The following is a 23,909-nucleotide window of genomic DNA, read 5'->3' as shown; positions in this document are numbered from 1 at the left end:
GTGTGCGCTACATAAATAACTGATAATAATAAATATTAGACTGTAGGATAATGCACCCCCTTTCTGTACAGTCCTTTTTTATATGGGTCCTGGAAATAATTTTTTCCTAATGAACATGCACTGTACCGTATCCTTCACAATCACATTATATACAGGACTTCACATACTGTATATTAGGATTTGTTAATAAAAGTATTTTCGTGTGGAAAGTCCCTGTAAGTGCAACTCTTTGCCTTTATATACAGTATTAGGTACACCTTTGTAGTACTGGGCAGGACACCTACCCTTGCCCACACCAGTGCACCACCAGTAGCCTAAACCAGTGACACAAAGCCGGATTATCTATGGGATTCATGTAGTTTATACCACATTGTGATCCTATCATCTGCATGAATTAGAGATTCGTCAGACCAGGCAACATTTTTCCAGTTTTCAACTATTCGGTTTTGGTGAGTTGTGCCCAGGGTAGTCTCGGTTTCCCGTTGCTAGCTGACAGGAGCGGCACCTGGGGGACCTCTACTGATTTAGCCCATTTACTTTCAGGATCAATATGCAGGGCCGTAGAGAGCTTGGCCGGGCCCCGGTAATGCAGGCAGCCTAGTCTAATTGTGGGAGGCGTGACCATGTCCCCTTAGAAAAGATGGCTGGGGAGACAAAAGTGACGCAGGATACAGCCCCGGGCCCCTCCAGCAAGCCCAGGTTCAGGTGATTAGTACCCAATTCTCCCCACCTTTTGGCCACCCTGCCGATATGCTGGACAAACAAAAATGCTCCTTGGCATACCACTGTGTTACGTGAGTAACAATCACCTTTCTGCCATTCTCATCTGCCATTTTCCCCCACATAACTGCTGCTCACTGCATGTTCCTTGTTTTGCACACCAATCTCTGTGAACCCTAGAGACCGTTGTGTGTGAAAATCTCCAGCCGTCAGCCATTTCTGGCACCAACAATCAACGCTCGGTCAAAGTTGCTTAGATCACATCATCTCCTCATTCTGGTGTGTGGTCTGAGCAACAACTGAACCTCTTGACTTTTTCTGCATGCTTTTATGCATCAAGTTCCTGCTATATGATTGGTTAGTTTGATTTTTGCATGAATGAACAGGTGTACAGGTGCACCTAATAAGGTGGCCACTGTGTATATGTGCAGAATTAAGTGTCTACATTAGACTAACTTTTTTATTTGCCAGTTTTTCAATATTACGCAATTATTATTATTATTATTATTATTATCAAAGTTCATGCTAAAAAAATCCAAAACCCCTTTTAAAATGGTGCATCCTAAATGTCCTGTGTTATTGGTTGTGACAATCTAGCCTGTCATAACATATCATTTGTTCTACATTACACATATACAGCATAACTCATTTAGACTAATGGCACAATACAGTGTCTATTGAAGTGAAGGTGACAAGATGGATATCCCTGCACTATCCCTGTCCGCTTAGCAGTGCTGAAATGGGCAGTAGCCATGCTTAGTGGTTGATGCTCAATTGCCCTGTAATTACACATTAGTCATCATCAGCTGGTTTACATAGGAAGAAGAAAAGTATAGAGGTGGAGATCTGAGACCACAGTCTCAGGCAATACTTCAGTCTCAGATGCTGAGCCCACACAGCACCCACCCACTCATCACCCACAGCAGAGGATTTGTATTCAGTGGCTCCTGAGCAATAATCACAATGAAAATGTGGGCACAGCTGTATCTGCACAGGTAAGGTTCTTCCTTCCTGCTTTTAAACCCTAATCTTCCAACCTAGGCCTCATTCAGCATCAGTAGCAGTTTGTACTAAATCGCAAAAACTGCTGCTGAAAACATCTCATGCTGGGGGGGTCGCCCAGCGTGATAAGTGCCGCCCAGGGCTGGGATCACATATAAAATTGGATTGCAACGCAGGCAGTGCAACCGACGGGATTATCGGTAGCCCCCCTGCAAACGCAGCATGGCTGCATATGCAGGCATAGCGGTGCCATGTTTTCCACTGCAGCAGCTGCGTGTGTTGTCATGCTGCTGCCCCTAAAATGTTCCAGACATGCCTGCGTTGTCCGGACCACTCTCCTCTCCCGCAATGCAATTGCAGTCTGAGAGTCCGCGCATGAGCTATGTGGCTGCAGTGAATACGCAGATGGCTGAATATCACCTGTTTGCGATTTTATGCCGTCTGCGTATGATACTGAATGAGGGCCTAATCCTAACCTAAGGAGAAATACACAATAAATACCCCAGGTGCAATTCACATCAGACTTATTCCTTATTGGTTACAGAGGTGAATTAAAATGTAATAGTGCAGGATGTTCCGTAGTAACTAACCTAAGTCACATTGGGCCTGATTTAAGATGTGTGCTAATGCCATCGCAGCTGCAAATGTGTACGCAGATACTGTGCGAAAATATGCAAATGCCACAGCCGCCTGGATTTATATGGAAACAGCCACCGATTACTTACAAAGACTCAGCGCTAGTTGCAGATCAGTCAATTATCGAAATTCTTAATAGTGCAGGGTTGTGCAGCATGGCCGCAGGAAGTAAGACACCGGAGCCACTGTTACTGCATACAGGATCGCAGACACAGGCTGAGGCGCCCCAAAAACAGTCATGACACACCCGCATTTTTGTCACCACCCCAAACGCTGCCTAATGCACAAATTATAACTAGACCTTGGTCCTAAAGGCACTCTAACAGTCCAGGCTTTAGTGATATCCATACTTGAGCACAGGTGATTTAATTAGTACCTCAGTTATTTTGATTTAACCATCTGTGCAGAAGCCTGGATATCACTAAAACCTGCACTGTTAGTGTACCTGAAAGACTGAGGTTGGGAACGCCTGTTCTACACTGCAACCATTGAGTGATCACAATGTATGGCTTCCTTTTCCAAGGCCAGGTGCAAACAGCTGTCTGATTTGCATTGAAAAAAACCCAACCACATCCAGCTGTTCTACCAGGAATCCAACTGCCTTTGAGTAGTCATTGGAGGTTACTATAGGTGACTACAAAATAAATTCTAAGGATGGAGCAAGGAGTGTTAGGACACTGTAAATGCAATACCCCCAATGTATGTGGGTATGTTGATCTTGGAAAGAATGGACTACATTGTCAGGCTTGTTTACTTGCATTATATTAGTGATAAATAAGCTAGTAAATACATGTTATTTTGTTGCCAGTGGATATGTGGTCTTATTGTGCCCAATGGTTTGTGTGCCTTGAGCCCTGTCGGAGAAAGAGCGCTATATAAATAAAATTATTATTATTATTATTACATCTCCAGTGGTTGGTGATCTGTGTATGCGCAGGATATATAGGGTGCATGTCCCAATCGTGTTCTGTGAGATTGCTCTCAGTGCCCCCTAAGCCGCTGTATGATTGATGTTTGGGACAGGAAGTAAGCGGTGATGGCGGCTATTTCCCAAAATAAGGTCAGGGTATGCGTCTTCCTGGCCTTAGCAGTGTAGATGAGGTGGCCATTCTGAGTTACTCTGATTGCCGATGCTGTGACCGATGGTCATGATGAAGATCCAATGCAAATCTCCAGTGCCGGCAGGGGGCATCTTTTGCCTTTACATGCCTTCTGCAGCATTAGCATATTTTTCCAAAGACCATCTCTGAATCAATCACATAGTTTTATCATTACATCAAATCTTTCCTGATTTCTGAGTTGGCTTTCTCTATTCCTCTACATAGTCCGCTGCATATAGCACCTACAGTAGGCCTGGCCAACCTGTGGCTTTCCAAGTGTTGTGAAACTACAAGTCCAAGCATACCCTCCCACCAATCAGTTGGTAAAACATGCTGGGTCTTCACAACAGTATGCGTCCAGGCCCGCCATCAAGAGGGCCTGCGGGTACTTGAGTCCCGGACCCTGCCAGAAAGGGGGCCCGGGTATCAGCAGTGTGGTATATGTAGTGCCAGACCCACCAGTGTTCCAGGTAGTGCAGCAGCGGCAGGCAGTAGCCGGCATATAGAGACAGGAAGAGCTGCATTGTAAATATGGCATCGGCAGCGAGCCAATCGGAGCTTGAGGACCGACAGCCAATCAGGACCATATATTATATGTATAGATTTTATTGTAGGGTTTCCCTATTTATCTTTGGCTATGTAAGGGTTTGCTATGTTGCATATTACTGTTATAGTGTTTCAGTGACAACTTCATTTAAGACAAAATGGTTAAAAAATCAGAGTAAATCTGTGAAAAGCACAAACATAATCTGATTGGTCTGATTCTGCATATGCTACAGCACAGTGATGTGCGGTGAGGTCAATGCCTGGGGAGGCACTGGCTAGTATTGTCCCACCCAAGAAATAAGGGTCGATGATGCGGTAAGCCGTGTTTGGCTCACAGCACCCATCTTGAATGATTTGCACACAGACACTTTACAAGGGCTATGTTTAAAGGAGTATGTCCTTATGGCAAGGGCCTGGAGCTGTAATTGTGGCCTACATCTAGCATGCAAATTTGTTCTAACACAGAGTTACAAGAAGACCACTGGGATACGTTTAAATAAATGTGACAAGGGGTGGCTATTATGGGTGATGGTGAAGATGGTTCCCACCACACATTTAGATATGGGCCGAGACATCATACAATAATTGAATTTGCAGAAATTAATAAATAAATCCTGTAATTTGCATACTGGGCCCCAGGGACATAGGATGATTATGGACCTCCTATGTCTGCCCAGCCCATCATGCTACCCACTTATAACCTGTGTTATTGCACGTGAACACCCAGCAACCCGGATTGCGGTGCAGCCTGAATGGGGCCAGTTGAAATAACCCAGGCCGAATGACCTTCCCCGAAAACCCCGTTAACCCTCCCTTCCCGCTGCCTCAATTCTAACACTCCACCAATTGCAGCCTAACCTTAACCCTCCCCAGTGGTGCCCAAACCTCCCCCCCCCTCCCTGCAGCCTTACCCTAACCCTCCCTTCCCTGCAGCCTAACCATAACCATCCCCAGGGGTGCCTAAACCTAACCTCACCCCTTACTGTGGGCTAACACTAGCAGTCCCAGTCATACTTACAATCGGGATCCTGGGTGTCGGGATTCCGGAATCTGCATTTTGTTTGCTGTCGGAGTTTCGGCATCGGCATTCTGGCAATATGCCATCTGAAAGGGGTCTCACATGATTTTGTACACAGATACTTCCTGGGTGTGATCCAGTGAGACCCCTTTCAGACGGGTCGCGGCCAGAATGCTGATGCCCAACCTCCGACCCGGCAAAGCGATATGAAAGAGGTATTTCTGTACTATAAAACTTTTCTACCAACAGTGCCCCATATGGATCATGCCAATACTTTTATCCATTGTTTATGCCATATTTACTATAATAACTATACCAACTTCATTCCAAAAATCTACTTATGGTCTTACCAGTTTTTTCACCACCCCTAATTAGAAATACCTTCCTGGTGTTGTTCTTTTTTATATTGGGGAGATCAGTGCCACATAGAATCCGGGGGCAGAGGAAGTGATGACCAAGGTCGAAGACCGCTTGTTATCCGCAGCGGCAGGCAGTGTGCAGTAGAGCCGCTTACCCAAGCAGGTCCACTGAGCAGCAGACAAGAGGTGTCCATCACTGAGACCAGCGTCCGCCAGGACCCTTTACAGAGGATGGCCGCCAGTGCCCAGTCACCAGAGTCGATCCCCCGCATACATGGCAGAAGGTGGCCGCTGGTGTGAGAGGTGAAGTTACTTCCACTCCCATGGACCACGCGACTGACGGACAATCCGAGATGTGCAGAGTCCTGGAGCTGCACAAGAACGAGCAATCAGCTGCTCTCGTCTGGAACTATGATGTGGTGGATGCAAAGGGCTAGCCAGACAGGACACCGAGGTGAGAGCAGTGAAAGCTGGTGATAAGTGTCGTAGCCAGGGCAGGACTCCTTCGTAAGGCATCCAATCAGGACGGTTAGGCAGCCATGTGTCACGCCTTCTTCCTTCCCAACACATCCCTGCATTAGCTCAGGGCACGGCCCCCTCATTGAGGCATATGTGATAGATGCCTCCACTGGTCCCTTTTTCCAGTGCAGTATTGCAGCCGGCGGGGGGCCCCGCCCCTAACTCCTGCCAGTCTCAGATTGTCAAGGAGAGGCAAAGCTTGTCGCTGCCTCCTTTATCAAATTATCAAGTTTTGACACTGGAAATGATGTACTGTATACAAAGAAAGTATTTATAACACAGAAGCTATGTTATAAATATCTTCTTTATATTAGTGATGTGCACTGGAAATTTTTCGGGTTTTGTGTTTTGGTTTTGGATTCGGTTCCGCGGCCGTGTTTTGGATTCGGACGCGTTTTGGCAAAACCTCCCTGAAATTTTTTTGTCGGATTCGGGTGTTTTCCCCCCCAAAAAACCCTCAAAAACAGCTTAAATCATAGAATTTGGGGGTCATGTTGATCCCATAGTGTTATTAACCTCAATAACCATAATTTCCACTCATTTCCAGTCTATTCTGAACACCTCACACCTCACAATATTATTTTTAGTCCTAAAATTTGCACCGAGGTCGCTGGATGACTAAGCTAAGCGACCCAAGTGGGCGGCACAAACACCTGGCCCATCTAGGAGTGGCACTGCAGTGTCAGACAGGATGGCACTTAAAAAATAGTCCCAAACAGCACATGATGCAAAGAAAAAAAGAGGCGCAATGAGGTAGCTGTGTGACTAAGCTAAGCGACCCAAGTGGCCGACACAAACACCTGGCCCATCTAGGAGTGGCACCGCAGTGTCAGACAGGATGGCATATTTAAAAAATAGTCCCCAAACAGCACATGATGCAAAGAAAAAAAGAGGTGCACCAAGGTCGCTGGATGGCTAAGCTAAGCGACACAAGTGTCCATCTTTTAATGTGTGGAATTATATGCCAGTAATTTATCAATAGCAATGGCCTACTGTACCGTACTGCTATATATATATATATATATATATATATATATATATATACTGGTGGTCAGCAAAATTCTGCACTGTCCTCCTCCTATATACTGCGCACAACTACAATGCAGCACAGATATGGATAGTATACTTGACGACACAGAGGCAGAGCAATGGACTACTGTACCGTACTGCTATATATATACTGGTGGTCAGCAAAATTCTGCACTGTCCTCCTACTATACTGCGCACAACTACAATGCAGCACAGGTATGGATAATATACTTGACGACACAGGGGTAGAGCAATGGACTACTGTACTGTACTGCTATATATATATATATATATATATATATATATACTGGTGGTCAGCAAAATTCTGCACCCTTCTCCTACTATATACTGCACACAACTACAATGCAGCACAGATATGGATAGTATACTTGACGACACAGAGGTAGAGCAATGGACTACTGTACCGTACTGCTATATGTATATATACTGGTGGTCAGCAAAATTCTGCACTGTCCTCCTACTATATACTGTGCACAACTACAATGCAGCACAGACATGGATAGTATACTTGACGACACAGAGGTAGAGCAATGGACTACTGTACCATACTGCTATATATATATAGAGCAATGGACTACTGTACCGTACTGCTATATATATATATATACTGGTGGTCAGCAAAATTCTGCACTGTCCTCCTACTATATACTGCGCACAACTACAATGCAGCACAGATATGGATAGTATACTTGACGACACAGAGGTAGAGCAATGGACTACTGTACCGTACTGCTATATATATATATATATATATACTGGTGGTCAGCAAAATTCTGCACTGTCCTCCTACTATATACTGCGCACAACTACAATGCAGCACAGATATGGATAGTATACTTGACGACACAGAGGTAGAGCAATGGACTACTGTACCGTACTGCTATATATATATAGTATACACTGCTCAAAAAAATAAAGGGAACACAAAAATAACACATCCTAGATCTGAATGAATGAAATATTCTTATTAAATACTTTGTTCTTTACATAGTTGAATGTGCTGACAACAAAATCACACAAAAATTATCAATGGAAATCAAATTTATTAACCCATGGAGGTCTGGATTTGGAGTCACCCTCAAAATTAAAGTGGAGAAACACACTACAGGCTGATCCAACTTTGATGTAATGTCCTTAAAACAAGTCAAAATGAGGCTCAGTAGTGTCTGTGGCCTCCTCGTGCCTGTATGACCTCCCTACAATGCCTGGGCATGCTCCTGATGAGGTGGCGGATGGTCTCCTGAGGGATCTCCTCCCAGACCTGGACTAAAGCATCCGCCAACTCCTGGACAGTCTGTGGTGCAACGTGGCATTGGTGGATGGAGCGAGACATGATGTCCCAGATGTGCTCAATTGTATTCAAGTCTGGGGAACGGGCGGGCCAGTCCATAGCAACAATGACTTCATCTTGCAGGAACTGCTGACACACTCCAGCCACATGAGGTCTAGCATTGTCTTGCATTAGGAGGAACCCAGGGCCAACCACACCAGCATATGGTCTGACAAGGGGTCTGAGGATCTCATCTCTGTACCTAATGGCAGTCAGGCTACCTCTGGTGAGCACATGGAGGGCTGTGCGGCACCCCCAAAGAAATGCCACCCCACACCATTACTGACCCACTGCCAAACCGGTCATGCTGGAGGATGTTGCAGGTAGCAGAACGTTCTCCTTGGCGTCTCCAGACTCTGTCATGTCTGTCACATGTGCTCAGTGAGAACCTGCTTTCATCTGTGAAGAGCACAGGGCGCTAGTGGCAAATTTGCCAATCTTGGTGTTCTCTGGCAAATGCCAAACATCCTGCACGGTGTTGGGCTGTAAGCACAACCCCCACCTGTGGGCGCCGGGCCCTCATACTACCCTCATGGAGTCTGTTTCTGATCGTTTGAGTAGACACATGCACATTTGTAGCTTGCTGGAGGTCATTTTGCAGGGCTCTGGCAGTGCTCCTCCTGTTCCTCCTTGCACAAAGGCGGAGGTAGCGGTCCTGCTGCTGGGTTGTTGCCCTCCTACGGCCTCCTCCACGTCTCCTGATGTACTGGCCTGCCTCCTGGTAGCGCCTCCATGCTCTGGACACTACGCTGACAGACACAGCAAACCTTCTTGCCACAGCTCGCATTGATGTGCCATCCTGGATGAGCTGCACTACCTGAGCCACTTGTGTGGTTTGTAGGGAGGTCATACAGGCACGTGTAGGCCACACACACTACTAAGCCTCATTTTGACTTGTTTTAAGGACATTACATCAAAGTTGGATCAGCCTGTAGTGTGTTTTTCCACTTTAATTTTGAGGGTGACTCCAAATCCAGACCTCCGTGGGTTAGTAAATCTGATTTCCATTGATAATTTTTGTGTGATTTTGTTGTCAGCACATTCAACTATGTAAAGAACAAAGTATTTAATAAGAATATTTCATTCATTCAGATCTAGGATGTGTTATTTTAGTGTTCCCTTTATTTTTTTGAGCAGTGTATATACTGGTGGCCAGCAAAATTCTGCACTGTCCTCCTACTATATACTGCGCACAACTACAATGCAGCACAGATATGGATAGTATACCTGATGACACAGAGGTAGAGCAATGGACTACTGTACCGTACTGCTATATATATATATATACTGGTGGTCAGCAAAATTCTGCACTGTCCTCCTACAATGCAGCACAGATATGGAGCATTTTCAGGCAGAGAACGTAGATATTTGCAGCACACTGAGCACAGATATTTGCAGCACACTGAACAGTGAACACAGAAACTGAGAAAACGCAGCCACGTCCTCTCGCTATCATCTCCAAAGCACGAGTGAAAATGGCGGCGACATGCGTCTCCTTATATAGCGCAAAATTCTGCACTGTCCTCCTACTATATACTGCGCACAACTACAATGCAGCACAGATATGGATAGTATACCTGATGACACAGAGGTAGAGCAATGGACTACTGTACCGTACTGCTATATATATATATAGGTGGTCAGCAAAATTCTGCACTGTCCTCCTACAATGCAGCACAGATATGGAGCATTTTCAGGCAGAGAACGTAGATATTTGCAGCACACTGAGCACAGATATTTGCAGCACACTGAACAGTGAACACAGAAACTGAGAAAACGCAGCCACGTCCTCTCGCTATCATCTTCAAAGCACGAGTGAAAATGGCGGCGACATGCGTCTCCTTATATAGAATACGAATCTTGCGAGAATACGACAGCGGGATGATGACGTTCGGGCGAGCTCGGGTTAACCGAGCAAGGCGGGAAGATCCGAGGCTGCCTCGGAACCGTGTAAAATATATGAAGTTCGGCGGGGGTTCGTATCTTGACGAACCGAATCCGCTCATCTCTACTTTATATTATTCTAAACATTATAATGGAATATGGAATAATAATGAAATAATAATAAATAATAATAAATAAATAATAAATATGACAAGTGAGGCGCGACTGCACGTCCTTGCTACAGCAGTGTTTTTCAACCACTGTGCCGTGTGCCATGAGCAGTCTCTGGGTGTGCCGCCATAGAATCAGAGCCAGGCCCGTCAGTGTTTTGTTGCTACTGAGGCCCTGGAATGATCAATACTGGTGGGTTTAGTGGTTGCAGAGCCAGTTCTTATTGTGGGCTCGGGAAGTGTTGGGCACTTCTGGCTTTCTCAGATATGGCTCAGGTGCAGTGCCAGCAACAGAAATCTTGGGGCCCTGTACACTGATATCTCTGGGGCCCCCTCAACCCCCCTTAACTTGGCAGAGAGTATCTTTAAAAAAAAAATGGAGCCTTTGACTGTTAGTGAGCAGGCAGGTGGTTTTCATACTGGGCTACCCGGCTCTTCGGTAGCGGTGGCAGGGACATACAGAAAAGCGCCAGCGCAGCGACATGCATAATGATGGCAGTACAGTATGGACCACAGGGACTGGACAAACTGATTGGGTAAAAGGAGGGGGGAGGGTTTAGGTGTTAATTGTTTTCCTGCTTAAATTGAGCAGTTGAAGCATGCACTTTAAAAAGCAATATTGGCACTGTGGCCCCATTATTTCTGTCCTTAATACGAGGCCCTGCACAAGTGTCCCCTTTGTCCCCCCTGTCGCGGGGCCTGCTCTGGTGTTACCTATGGAGAAGCTGTGACATGGCACCATGCATCACCATTATATTTGAGTGTGCCTTGACAATATTTAAATTTAGTTCAGTGTGCCGCGAGTTGTAAAAGGTTGAAAATCTCTGTGCTACAGTGTCGTCACCATGTTGTTATAAAAATTCCCCAAAACCGCCAAAAGACGTGCATTGGTGGAGGGGCTGCTGGAGGGGCCCGGCAGTGGCCCCAGTTTGCTCCCCTCCCCAGTATGCCTGTGCTATAGCCAGTTACAGTGGCGCCATCTTCCCGGTGATCTCTTTGGGAAGATGGCGCCGCACATAGAAGGCAAAGACTCTGGCACACGCTGCACTCTCCTGCCTTCGCTGCAAGCAAGGTGGTCTGGCTACAAAAGGACACCTGCCCACAGGCCGCAAAAGGATGCGGTAGGGGTGGTATGCGGCCTGCGGCCCGCGAGTTTGATACCCCTGCTCTACAGTATCAGAATTTGTTTCACGGCACCCCTAGGCCAAAGTTTCTTATCGAGAAATTCAGAGAAAAATATAAAATTAAGTAAATGTGTCATCCTTAGGTTCAGTTATGTGGTGAGGGACTGGTTTTGCCAATTAAATTAAGTATAAATAATTTGAATTGGTCCTGGACCACCAAACTACGGCACCACTGCAAGGCCCCCCTAACACACCCCTCTCCCGAGGCACCCCAGGGTGTCACGGCCCCCAGTTTGGAAACTACTGCCATAAAATAAACTTTTTTTTTAACCACATGTAATACACCTCAGATCTCAGTTCCTATAAGGTTTAAAATCCTTGTATACAGTAAACTACACATATTTGAAAATCCTCCACAAGGCACAAGTAGTCATTCAGATGTGTTGGGTATGGTTGACCGGTGGCCGGGATCCTGGCGGTCAGCATACCGCTTTTGGGATAACTGCCGACAGAATGCAGACAGAGGGGCGAGCGAAATGAAGCCCCTTGCGGGCTTGCAGCGTTTTCCACATTACGGGCTCGGTGGCTTGCTGCGCTCGCCACAGGTTCTATTCCCACTCTATGGGTGTCATGGACACCCACGAGTGGGAATAGTCCTTGGCCACCTGCCGGCATTCTGGTGGCCGGGATCCCGGTGGCGGTATGCTGACCGACAGGATGGTGACTACATCCTATTTAGATGAATATGTGGGAGTTTTATCATCATTATCCTATTTGTATGTAAAAAGTGTTGAAAGGGGAGAGCACTACTGTGCAGATTCCATACTGTTCCTTCAGGGAGGCTTCACTCCCTGTACCAAGATGGCTGCTGACCCAAAATACTGCACATAAGTGCGGCACCATCTTATCAATGGGCCTAATTGAGACCTGATCGCTAGGGTGCATATTTTGCATCCCTGCGATCAGGTAGTCGCCGCCTACAGGGGAGGGGGTAGTCACTGTGCAGGAGAGCTGGGCAAACAGAAGTTTGTGCAGTCTCTGCGCAGCCCAGGACTTACTCTTCCAGTGGGATGATCGGGGCCGGAGCTGACGTCAGAAACACTCCCTCCAAACACCTGGTCCCTCCTGCATTTCTCTGGACACTCCTTAAAAACGGTCAGTTGCCACCCACAAACGGCCTCTTCCTGTCAGTCACCATGCGATCGCCCGTGCGATCGCTTTTCTCGCACACCCCGTCGCTGCCCGCCGATCTCCGTCGCTGTGGACCGACATGCCTGCGCATTGCGGAGCATACGCATGCGCAGTTCAGACCTGATCGCAGGCTGTACGAATACGCAGGTCTGAATTAAGCCCAATGTCTTAGAGCATCACAGTGGGAAACAGTAGTTTTTCACTTGACTCCTCAGAGATCTGAGATTATCAGAGATCCACAACACTTCTACCTGTTGCATATACTCATCAGCTGGGGAGCCGAATGACACCCCTCTCGTCTCAACCTCTGCTCAATGAGAACCAGTGTGTAACAGTGATTATGTGGGATTCATATACTGTAAATATTTTATGCAGTTCACAATATGAGCTTACCATCTTTGGGGTGTTGGAGAATTATTATACATTATTATTTTTTATTTTTTTGGTCAGATATTTTTTATTTTTTTGTAAATTATTTCAAAATGTAACTGGACCCTCTTTGTTATTTTCCCCTAAGCTCACTTTAAAATTGTGATAAAGGAGAAAATTATCTAAAAGCAATTATAGAGTAACACCATTTTCCTTACTGTGTAAGATGCAGAACTAGGGGGGTAATTCAGAATTGATCGTAGATGTGCTAAATTGACAGGATTGACAGGCAGAGGTGATCGTAATTTCTGCGGCCCCCCGCAAAAATTGCGGGCGCATGTGCAGTAGGGCCTGCTGCGCATGCGCTCGCGGCCCCTCAGCAAAAATTCCGTACGAATCGCTACTTAAGTTGCGATTCATACTGAATTTGCCCCTTAATTAGAAACATTATAGGCCCATCTAGACAGCGCTCTTCAAATATCTCCAATGGCCCATTTGCAGCCGCTTGTGCTTGTTAAGTAACGGCACTGTCCCAGTAGGTGTGAGATTTTTTTTTTATCCAATACTATGCTATCCCCAAGGTCATAAGTCATATATTATAATAGTCATGCTAAAAGTCTGCCGACGATTCGAACTAAGCTGCTATTATCTTTGTCCAGTCACTAACCTTCTACCAGTGTGCTATGCCGTGCCAGGCCTCTGAAAGCATATGCCAGAGACAGCAACAGCACAGCCCTGATATAGGCAGTTGCCATTATGACATCACAGCATGACCTCACACACCCCACCAGACCTGCTAAGACTGGTTATTTCTGGTTTGAGGCCCTTGTTGTCTTTTACATGACTGACCTAAGGGAAATATGATTTACTTATTATTTACAACTATTACATTCAGAACTGAATATTTTTATTACTATCGTTTGCCCGCAGTTATGCTCGCTTAGTGGCATCTAATATTGTGACGTATATTTTATATTGTACACAGGGCCTGATTCAGGTTGGATTGTAATGGCAAGAAGCAATCCAACTGCAAAAATTGCTAAGAGGATGTGGGCTCCTGCGCAGGCCCCATCCTGCGCATACAGATGTAGCAGTACACCTCCGCACTGATAGATGTTACTTTCACATCTCAAAATATACTCGGCGCCTGATCCTTCTTTCGTTGGCAGACGTAGATCTGGGACTGGGCTGCAGCTTCCTAATAAGGGCTTATTGCATAGACCCCCTTCAGCAAGCAGAATAACAAAAATTAAAACCGAGGTTTTAATAGGAAGCGCAGTCACATCAAATTAAACATATATATATTTATTATTTAAAAAAAGCATATATGGCCATATATTACACATAAATAACCAAAAATTATGATATAATTAACAGTATACTAATCAGTATTAAAATAGCATAAAAAGTCCGATTTGTTAATCAGTTAGTAAGGGCATGCAATCTTGTTATAGTCATCCATTAGTATTTATCATGTTAGTCCATTTAGTACTTGGATCCAATCTATTCAATTGTTAGTTTTGCAGAAAATCACTGGTAAGTTTAACTCCTACCTCCCGTGTATAGCAATTTTCGGGGGCTGTTGCAAATTAGAGACCAATGTTCAAATTATTGCAAAATGGATCCAATAGGACTTACAAGCCGGGGGAGCGCTCCCTCTCTCTCTTTCCAGCAGTGTGGGTACGCAAGTAGTACACTTGTTTCCAGCGTGAGATACGGCTTCTAGGAGCGGCAGTTCACAGCTCACACAGAGATTGCGGGCTGCAATTACGTGATCGGGCTGCAATCTCTGTGTGAGCTGTGAACTGCCGCTCCTAGAAGCCGTATCTCACGCTGGAAACAAGTGTACTACTAACTAACATGATAAATGATAAATACTAATGGATGACTATAACAAGATTGCATGCCCTTACTAACTGATTAACAAATCAGACTTTTTATGCTATTTTAATACTGATTAGTATACTGTTAATTATATCATAGTTTTTGGTTATTTATGTGTAATATATGGCCATATATGCTTTTTTTAAATAATAAATATATATATGTTTAATTTGATGTGACTGGACTGCTTACTTTCACATCTCCCTGAAATGCTTTTTCAAAAGTAGGCAAGTATGACTTATTCACATCAGAAGATGATGCCCAATTCCAGTTATCATATGTGTCCCACATACTACATTTATTTATACCATAGTTGCCTACCCTCCCTCATTCTGCAGGAGACTCCTTGAAATAGCAGCAATCTCCCTGACTCCCTGAATAGTCCATCAATCTCCCTGATTGCACCTTATTCCCATTATGCAGCTGTTACATTCTTGGGGAAAAATCATAAATCATTGAAATGGGAACATCAGTGCCATTTCCCTGCATTGGTTATAAGGTACAATGGGGCAGATGTATTAACCTGGAGAAGGCATAAGGAAGTGATAAACCAGTGATATGTGCAAGGTGATAAAGGCACCAGCCAATCGGATCCTAACTGTTAATTTACATATTGGAACTGATTGGCTGGTGCCTTTATCACCTTGCACATATCACTGGTGTATCACTTCCTTATGCCTTCTACAGGTTAATACATCTGCCCTAATGATCCCTATGGCTACATGTATTTTAAATAAAGTTTGGCCACTTAAGTATATGGAACCTCTTGTAAAGCACAATGCACAAACAAATTCTGCAAAATCTAAAGGGCACCATACACTAACGCGACATGTCCGACCATCATGTCGCAGGCGATCACCCCGGCAGCCTCCCGGGCATTCCTTTTGCATACGATGTATCGTATGCGATCCCAGCCATCCTGGGTCGGACATGATCGTTAGTGCAGCACATTCAATCTAGGGGATCCGATCCGATGCTCACGGGAACGCGCATCAGATCGGATCGGAAACACCACCAAAATGCCCAATTTCACCCGATATATCGGCCCGAATGCCTGAAATCGGGTGAAATCGGGCATTATCGTTCTAGTGTATGGGGCCCTTTAGTGTCTTTTCTTCAACAAGTAGATCTTAATAACTTTGGGTCTCATTTACATTTGAATGGAGATGTAGCAGTGCACGTCCGCACTGATACAGTAAGTGTTACTGCTCTGCCCCGTATACAGGCTCAGTCACACACAGATATACAGGTGTCATATATCAAGTTAATCAACACGGTCCCCTAGTGACTTGCGAATAATACGCATTTTCACCCAAAAAAGATTCCTGATGTTAGCAGGGTTGAACAGGACCCGACGGCTCGCTGATGCCAGGCACCTCGCGCTGCCCGGCGTATTGAGGCTAGATGTATGAGGACACATCTGTAGCTGCCTGTTACATAGTTGCTTACATAGTATTAAATTGTCCGTGATTTAACTTCATTCATGTTTTAGCACTTAAATATGTTCATAGAATTAGGGGTCCCTAATATTTCTGTGATGAAGAGGATTAATGGAGAATCAATTCAGATGTACTCTTTACAGATAACACAATATGGAACGTACACTAGTCCAATCTGGGATTTGGTGGCCCTCTTAGCTTGGGGGAAAGAGCAAATGCCATCTCAACTCTGCCTTAAACCCATCCCAGCTCATCAGGCTTCTCTGCAGGAAATCAAGAGAGGAAATACCTGTAACACCACCATTGTCCTACAGGGGGGTATAATGGGATGCGGTCAAAATCCCAGCGGTCGGAATACCGACACCGGAATCCCGACCGGCACAATCCCGACATATTCTCCCTCTGTGGGTTTCCACGACACCCATGGGGGGAGAATAAATTAGTGTGCCGAGCATAGCGAGGCACCGTGCCCGCAGCGAGCCCGCAAGGCTCTGCTTTGCGCTCGCCCCCTGTCGGGATTGTGCCGGTCTGGATTCCGGTGTCAGTATTCCGACTGCTGGGATCCCGCCCGGCGGGATTTCGTAACAGTCATGGCTTTACATGGAAGATCTTTTGGAGGTAGGATTGTGGTTTTGATTATATACACCTGTCATGTTCTGTTCCAGTCATTGCTGCATACATCACTATGGGATATGCAGTAGCGGATCTTGCTACGGGCACACAGGATTTTTGGCCCAGGGTGCCGCCACCGTGGCAAGATCTGCTACTGGTTTTCCCCGGTGCTCGGTAGATGCACTGCATTGTGGGAGCGGCACATAGACAATAGGGGTCATAATTGACCTCTAGTGTGTATACGGTGCTATGGGAGAGATGTCATGACGTCTCTCCTATAGATCAGAGGAGCGGCACCGGCAGCCAGAGACGGAGGGCTGCAACGGTCAGGAAGCAGGAGTGGAGATTGTAAGTATTATTATTTTTTTTTTAAGCAGCGCAACTAGGGGGTGCACTACTGGGGGGAACGGCGCAACTAGGGGGCACAGTACTGGGGGCACAGCGCAACTAGGGGGCACAACTCTACGGGGGGCACAACTCTACAGGGGGCATAACTGACCACGCCCCTTCTCCATGAAGCCACGCCCCTATTTTTCATCCGGGGCGCCACAAAGTCTAGATCCGGCCCTGGGAATATGAGTGCGTAATATAAATGCAATGTAAAGTTAGTAATAATAATAGCAATGCCTCTGCATGCCTTCTCAGCACAGCCCGCTAATGTAAGTGTATGCAGACGTGAGGGGCTGTGCCTGATTTGTGCCCACAGGGGTGAATGTGCACAAACAGCAATTTCCGCCTAGAAGAATTACATGTCTTTACATTAAACCAAACCAAAGAGTCATTCCATATTTCAATCATATATGTTTTACACACAAGACAAACAATTTCTTCTTAAGAACACCCAGCTGAGACATAGAACCTGAGTTACAGCTGGTACATAGCTATAAATAGACCCCCTATAGTACAGGATCCTGGCCTTGATATATACAGTATGCTGCAGGAATTTATCCCCTGCCACTTACAGAAATATTCGACATTTACAATGAACTGTATATTGCTGGGTGGGCAAAAATAAAATGACAGGTTAACACCAACGAACTAAAAGAGCTTAAATGTGTCAAATTCAAGATATGATAAATTGTTATTCTATATAGTCTGGGTTTCTTTTGTATTTTATAGGCAGCTAGAAAGTTAGACTAAATAAAATGAACAGGAACATTCCATTCACTTGGTAGCAAAATACCCCAAAGCATTTGAACTAAAAACTACACTTGAAGGACACAAGGGCCCTCATTCCGAGTTGTTCGTTCGTTAGTGGTTTTCGCAACGGAGCGATTTGTCGCAAACTGCGCATGCGCAATGTTCGCAGTACGTCTGCGCCAAGTAAATTTTCCAAAAAGTTAGGTATTTTACTCACGGCTTAACGAAGAAATTTCTTCGTTTTGGTGATCGGAGTGTGATTGACAGGAAGTGGGTGTTTCTGGGCGGAAACTGCCTGTTTTATGGGTGTGTGCGAAAAAACGCTGACGTTTCTGGGAAAAACGTGGGAGTGGCTGGAGAAACGGGGGAGTGTCTGGGCAAACGCTGGGTGTGTTTGTGACGTCAAACCAGGAACTGAACTGATCGCAGTGGCAGAGTAAGTCCCGAGCTACTCAGAAACTGCAAAGAAATTTCTATTCGCAATTATGCGATTCTTTCGTTCGCAATTCTGCAAAGCTAAGGTTCACTCCCAGTAGGCGGCGGCTTAGCGTGTGCAAAGCTGCTAAAAGCAGCTAGCGAGCGAACAACTCGGAATGAGGGCCAAAGTCAGAATACATCATTCGTGAGAAAGCAGAAAAGACATGTAAAGTATCCGATGCACTGGTCCTAGCACTCAAGGGGGCATACATATTTACTAAAGTGAGGGTTTTTAGAAGTGGAAATGTTGCGTATTTTTATCTCTATCCTGATACTGCCCATGGTAACATTAGATGGAACCCCACAACCCAGAATTATTATTTATTAACAGTTTCTTATACACCGCAGCAGATTCCGTTGTGCTTTACAATTAGAACATCTTTAATAGAACAAAACTGGGTAACAACAGACAGACATAGAGGTAGGAAGGCCCTGCTCGCAAGCTTACAATCTATAGGGCAAGCTTACAATCTATAGGACATTGACTAGCGCCTAAGGAGACCCAGCACATTGACTAGCGCCTAATGAGACCTCGGCCCTGGGTATAATTGCATTGGCCGTCTATTTCCTGAGACCTCAGTCCTTTCCTGATCATAGTCACTGAATCTGTTACCCTGGGTCTGACATGGTCTGGGGAAGTAGTACCACTTTCTGAGACTGTTGCCTATAGGGAGTGTCCAATGTCAGAGATCCATGAATTAAACAGATGGCACAGTGATCCATCAAGTATTAGCATGATATATCCGCATTTCAACACTGTTTCATCTGATAACGGTGACGTTAACTGCGGTTTCAGAAGTAAGAGGTTGTTGAACCTGTTGGCTTCTTTCAGAGAACATACTGTATGTGTAGAAGAGGATCACAATAGCTCGAACACTGGATAGCAGCAGTGTTATGTAGAGATGAGCGGATTCGGTTTTACTCGGTTCTCAAAACGACATCTTATTGGCTCACGGATGTCACGTGTTTTGGATAGCCAATAAGATTCGATTTTGAGAACCGAGTAAAACCGAGTAAAACCGAATCCGCTCATCTCTAGTGTTATGTACACTAGAGATGAGCGGGTTCGGTTTCTCTGAAACCGAACCCGCACGAACTTCATGTTTTTTTTACGGGTCCGAGCAGACTCGGATCCTCCCGCCTTGCTCGGTTAACCCGAGCGCGCCCGAACGTCATCATGACGCTGTCGGATTCTCGCGAGACTCGGATTCTATATAAGGAGCCGCGCGTCGCCGCCATTTTCACACGTGCATTGAGATTGATAGGGAGAGGACGTGGCTGGCGTCCTCTCCATTAGAAATTAGATTAGAAGAGAGAGAGAGATTGTGCAGAGTCAGACAGAGTTTACCACAGTGACCAGTGCAGTTGTTGTTAGTTAACTTTTATTTATTTTAATATAATATATCCGTTCTCTGCTATATCCGTTCTCTGCCTGAAAAAAAACGATACACAGCAGCAGCCAGTCACACAGTGTGACTCAGTCTGTGTGCACTCAGCTCAGCCCAGTGTGCTGCACATCAATGTATAAAAGGCAAAGCTTATAATAATTGTGGGGGAGACTGGGGAGCACTGCAGGTTGTTATAGCAGGAGCCCCCAGGAGTACATAATATTATATTAATTTAAAATTAAACAGTGCACACTTTTGCTGCAGGAGTGCCACTGCCAGTGTGACTAGTGGTGACCAGTGCCTGACCACCAGTATAGTAGTATATTGTTGTATGTATTGTATACTATCTCTTTATCAACCAGTCTATATTAGCAGCAGACACAGTACAGTGCGGTAGTTCACGGCTGTGGCTACCTCTGTGTCGGCAGTCGGAACTCGGCAGGCAGTCCGTCCATCCATAATTGTATTACAATATATACCACCTAACCGTGGTATTTTTTTTTCTTTCTTTATACCGTCGTCATAGTGTCATACTAGTTGTTACGAGTATACTACTATCTCTTTATCAACCAGTGTACAGTGCGGTAGTTCACGGCTGTGGCTACCTCTGTGTCGGCAGTCGGCAGGCAGTCCGTCCATCCATAATTGTATTATTATTATAATATATACCACCTAACCGTGGTTTTTTTTTCATTCTTTATACCGTCATAGTGTCATACTAGTTGTTACGAGTATACTACTATCTCTTTATCAACCAGTGTACAGTGCGGTAGTTCACGGCTGTGGCTACCTCTGTGTCGGCAGTCGGCAGGCAGTCCGTCCATCCATAATTGTATTATTATTATAATATATACCACCTAACCGTGGTTTTTTTTTCATTCTTTATACCGTCGTCATAGTGTCATACTAGTTGTTACGAGTATACTACTATCTCTTTATCAACCAGTGTACAGTGCGGTAGTTCACGGCTGTGGCTACCTCTGTGTCGGCAGTCGGCAGGCAGTCCGTCCATCCATAATTGTATTATTATTATAATATATACCACCTAACCGTGGTTTTTTTTTCATTCTTTATACCGTCGTCATAGTGTCATACTAGTTGTTACGAGTATACTACTATCTCTTTATCAACCAGTGTACAGTGCGGTAGTTCACGGCTGTGGCTACCTCTGTGTCGGCAGTCGGCAGGCAGTCCGTCCATCCATAATTGTATTATTATTATAATATATACCACCTAACTGTGGTATTTTTTTTTCTTTCTTTATACCGTCGTCATAGTGTCATACTAGTTGTTACGAGTATACTACTATCTCTTTATCAACCAGTGTACAGTGCGGTAGTTCACGGCTGTGGCTACCTCTGTGTCGGCAGTCGGCAGGCAGTCCGTCCATCCATAATTGTATTATTATTATTATAATATATACCACCTAACTGTGGTATTTTTTTTTCTTTCTTTATACCGTCGTCATAGTGTCATACTAGTTGTTACGAGTATACTACTATCTCTTTATCAACCAGTGTACAGTGCGGTAGTTCACGGCTGTGGCTACCTCTGTGTCGGCAGTCGGCAGGCAGTCCGTCCATCCATAATTGTATTATTATTATAATATATACCACCTAACCGTGGTTTTTTTTTCATTCTTTATACCGTCGTCATAGTGTCATACTAGTTGTTACGAGTATACTACTATCTCTTTATCAACCAGTGTACAGTGCGGTAGTTCACGGCTGTGGCTACCTCTGTGTCGGCAGTCGGCAGGCAGTCCGTCCATCCATAATTGTATTATTATTATAATATATACCACCTAACCGTGGTTTTTTTTTCATTCTTTATACCGTCATAGTGTCATACTAGTTGTTACGAGTATACTACTATCTCTTTATCAACCAGTGTACAGTGCGGTAGTTCACGGCTGTGGCTACCTCTGTGTCGGCACTCGGCAGGCAGTCCGTCCATCCATAATTGTATTATTATTATAATATATACCACCTAACCGTGGTTTTTTTTTCATTCTTTATACCGTCGTCATAGTGTCATACTAGTTGTTACGAGTATACTACTATCTCTTTATCAACCAGTGTACAGTGCGGTAGTTCACGGCTGTGGCTACCTCTGTGTCGGCAGTCGGCAGGCAGTCCGTCCATCCATAATTGTATTATTATTATAATATATACCACCTAACCGTGGTTTTTTTATACCACCTAACCGTGGCAGTCCGTCCATAATTGTATACTAGTATCCAATCCATCCATCTCCATTGTTTACCTGAGGTGCCTTTTAGTTCTGCCTATAAAATATGGAGAACAAAAAAGTTGAGGTTCCAAAATTAGGGAAAGATCAAGATCCACTTCCACCTCGTGCTGAAGCTGCTGCCACTAGTCATGGCCGAGACGATGAAATGCCAGCAACGTCGTCTGCCAAGGCCGATGCCCAATGTCATAGTACAGAGCATGTCAAATCCAAAACACCAAATATCAGAAAAAAAAGGACTCCAAAACCTAAAATAAAATTGTCGGAGGAGAAGCGTAAACTTGCCAATATGCCATTTACCACACGGAGTGGCAAGGAACGGCTGAGGCCCTGGCCTATGTTCATGGCTAGTGGTTCAGCTTCACATGAGGATGGAAGCACTCAGCCTCTCGCTAGAAAACTGAAAAGACTCAAGCTGGCAAAAGCACCGCAAAGAACTGTGCGTTCTTTGAAATCCCAAATCCACAAGGAGAGTCCAATTGTGTCGTTTGCGATGCCTGACCTTCCCAACACTGGACGTGAAGAGCATGCGCCTTCCACTATTTGCATGCCCCCTGCAAGTGCTGGAAGGAGCACCCGCAGTCCAGTTCCTGATAGTCAGATTGAAGATGTCAGTGTTGAAGTACACCAGGATGAGGAGGATATGGGTGTTGCTGGCGCTGGGGAGGAAATTGACCAGGAGGATTCTGATGGTGAGGTGGTTTGTTTAAGTCAGGCACCCGGGGAGACACCTGTTGTCCGTGGGAGGAATATGGCCGTTGACATGCCAGGTGAAAATACCAAAAAAATCAGCTCTTCGGTGTGGAGGTATTTCACCAGAAATGCGGACAACAGGTGTCAAGCCGTGTGTTCCCTTTGTCAAGCTGTAATAAGTAGGGGTAAGGACGTTAACCACCTCGGAACATCCTCCCTTATACGTCACCTGCAGCGCATTCATAATAAGTCAGTGACAAGTTCAAAAACTTTGGGTGACAGCGGAAGCAGTCCACTGACCAGTAAATCCCTTCCTCTTGTAACCAAGCTCACGCAAACCACCCCACCAACTCCCTCAGTGTCAATTTCCTCCTTCCCCAGGAATGCCAATAGTCCTGCAGGCCATGTCACTGGCAAGTCTGACGAGTCCTCTCCTGCCTGTGATTCCTCCGATGCATCCTTGCGTGTAACGCCTACTGCTGCTGGCGCTGCTGTTGTTGCCGCTGGGAGTCGATGGTCATCCCAGAGGGGAAGTCGTAAGCCCACTTGTACTACTTCCAGTAAGCAATTGACTGTTCAACAGTCCTTTGCGAGGAAGATGAAATATCACAGCAGTCATCCTACTGCAAAGCGGATAACTGAGTCCTTGACAACTATGTTGGTGTTAGACGTGCGTCCGGTATCCGCCGTTAGTTCACAGGGAACTAGACAATTTATTGAGGCAGTGTGCCCCCGTTACCAAATACCATCTAGGTTCCACTTCTCTAGGCAGGCGATACCGAGAATGTACACGGACGTCAGAAAAAGACTCACCAGTGTCCTAAAAAATGCAGTTGTACCCAATGTCCACTTAACCACGGACATGTGGACAAGTGGAGCAGGGCAGGGTCAGGACTATATGACTGTGACAGCCCACTGGGTAGATGTATGGACTCCCGCCGCAAGAACAGCAGCGGCGGCACCAGTAGCAGCATCTCGCAAACGCCAACTCTTTCCTAGGCAGGCTAC

General features: G+C 45.4%; 1 protein-coding gene across 2 annotated transcripts in view; it reads left to right on the top strand.

Moving 5' to 3' along the window:
- The window catches only part of MACROD2 (mono-ADP ribosylhydrolase 2), a 3,123,444-nt gene that overhangs the window by 2,246,967 nt on the left and 852,568 nt on the right, over nucleotides 1-23,909 (top strand). The gene's annotated exons all lie outside the window — the stretch shown is intronic.

This window comes from Pseudophryne corroboree, chromosome 4 (genome assembly GCF_028390025.1).
Source record: "Pseudophryne corroboree isolate aPseCor3 chromosome 4, aPseCor3.hap2, whole genome shotgun sequence".
Classification (NCBI taxonomy): Eukaryota; Metazoa; Chordata; class Amphibia; order Anura; family Myobatrachidae; genus Pseudophryne; species Pseudophryne corroboree.
This window is presented reverse-complemented; position numbering and strand designations above follow the sequence as displayed.